Source organism: Myotis davidii, unplaced genomic scaffold (genome assembly GCF_000327345.1).
Source record: "Myotis davidii unplaced genomic scaffold, ASM32734v1 scaffold268, whole genome shotgun sequence".
Classification (NCBI taxonomy): Eukaryota; Metazoa; Chordata; class Mammalia; order Chiroptera; family Vespertilionidae; genus Myotis; species Myotis davidii.
Window position 1 is genome coordinate 1,868,642 of NW_006383015.1, and position 2,333 is coordinate 1,870,974.

Sequence of the window (2,333 nt, forward strand, 5' to 3'; positions counted from 1 at the left end):
TCATCCTCCCCAACTAAACATCAGAATTAAAAAACTCCTGGGTAACTGGCCTTGTTCTCCACCTTTTCCTTTTGGTTCTGCTGACGCTGCCCGGCTCTCGTCAGCCTCCGGCCCGCTCTCTCCTTGAGACCCAGCACCATGCCTTCAATTAAATTGCAGAGTTCTGATGGAGAGATACTTGAAGTTGATGTTGAAATTGCCAAACAATCTGTGACTATCAAGACCATGTTAGAACGTTTGGGAATGGATGATGAAGGCGATGATGACCCAGTTCCTCTACCAAATGTCAATGTGGCAACGTTAGAAAAGGTCATTCAGTGGTGCACCCACCACAAGGATGGCCCTCCACCTCCTGAGGATGATGAGAACAAAGAGAAGCGAACAGATGATATTCCTGTTTGGGACCAACAACTCCTCAAAGTTGACCAAGGAACACTCTTTGAACTAATTCTGGCTGCAAACTATTTAGACATCAAAGGTTTGCTTGAGGTTACATGCAAGACTGTTGCCAATATGATCAAGGGGAAAATCCCCGAAGAGATTCGCAAGACTTTCAATATAAAAAACGACTTTACTGAAGAAGAGGAAGCCCAGGTACGCAAAGAGAACCAGTGGTGTGAAGAGAAGTGAAAAGTTGTGCCTGACACTGTAACATTGTAAGGATTGTTCCAAATACCAGTTGCACTACTCTGTTTATAATTGTTAATATTAGGCAAACAGTAAAAAGTAAATAAATATTTTAAAAAAAGAAATTATATTTCACTTGGTGGTTTTTTCCCCACATGTGATATTCCTTCTATATTTGTAATTTGACAAGAATGAACTATGGTTAATAATACTGTAAATTTGAAAGTTGCTAAAAAGTTGCCAAAAGTTGCTTTAAAGTTCTCATCCTAAGAAAAGAAATTTGTTACTGTGTGATTGACTCATTGTGACCATTTCACAGCATACACATATATGGAATCATTATGCTGTACACACCTAAAATTATTATGAAGTTATATGTCAATATCTCAATTTTAAAAATAAATAAATCTAATAAGAATAATTTTAAATGCTTTTTTCTAACCTAAGTATCTGTCATAAATAGACTGGATGAACAAACATTGAGTCATGATACATTCATCTCATGGAGTACTAGTAACACATACACTGAAAGTAAATGAACTACAACTACCTCTACCAACATGGGTCCATTTCACAAACATAATGTGGCCTTAAGGAAGCCAAAATCAAAACAATCTTTTGTATGATTCCATTTATGTAAAGTTCAAATGCAATCAAAACTAAGTGATTGCTAGAAGTCAGGGTAGGTGTTACCTGTAAAGAAGAGCAAGAGAAAGGGGGTTATGGGTTGCTTCGAGGAGGGTATCAGAAGGCTGGCAGGATTCGACTTCTTGCCCTGGTGGTGACTACATAGAGGAGTTCACTTTATGACAAGTCATTGAACCATAAACTTACAATTTATCCATTTTCTGTAGGTGTTTAACCCCCCAATAGAAAAGTCAAGAAACCTGTTTTCTAATAAATAGAAAAATAAAATAAATTATATTCAATATTCAGTGACAAAGACTAATGTTTTCTCCAGTGCAAAAGAGGTAACACTGCCTTGATTTGATTTGAGGTAATCCATCAGCATTTCCAATGGTTCCAGAAATTTCACCATCAGAAATTCAGCTTTTGTAGTTAAATCATGATCCTATTATACTGCTAGAAAGTATACCACAGATGTTGGGGGTTAGTTCAACCTTATAGCGTCAGGCTTAAATGGGAGAGCTCTGCAGTCAGACTGCCCAGATCCCATTCTGGTTCTACTACTCACTATCGGTTCCAGTCACTTTTGCTCTATAACAAACCACCCCAAAACCTCATGACTTGAAACAGCAACCATTTTATTCTGCTCACAGATTCTGTGTGTCCGGAATTTTTGGAAGTGCTCATCTGAGTGATTCTTTTGCTCCTTGTATCATTGACTAAGATCACTCAGTGATTCTCAGCTGGCAGATGAGCTGGTCTGGAGGGTTCAAAACAGTTTCATTCACATGATGAAACTGGAGATAAAATAACTCACAGGCTCAGATTGCCAACCAAAGCATGTACAAGTGACCTCTCTGTGTAACTTGTCTTTTCCCGATATGGCAGCCTCAGGTAATCAGATATCACACATCACACGGCAGCTCAGGGCTCTAAGTACAAGTGTTTCAGTGATCAAAGTAGAAGTGACATAGGAATGCAGACTAGTGCAACCACTGTGGAAAGCAGTATGGAGTGAACTAAAAAATTAAAAATGGAACTGCCTCATGACCCAGTGATTTCATTTCTAGGAATTTATC

The 2,333-nt window shown here is 38.4% G+C and overlaps 1 pseudogene across 1 annotated transcript; it reads left to right on the forward strand.

Moving 5' to 3' along the window:
• Nucleotides 1-39: 39 nt before the first annotated feature.
• On the forward strand, nucleotides 40-716 carry LOC102752252 (annotated as a pseudogene). Its single transcript, XR_001512358.1, has one exon. The product of XR_001512358.1 is annotated as an S-phase kinase-associated protein 1 pseudogene (transcript).
• Nucleotides 717-2,333: the final 1,617 nt, after the last annotated feature.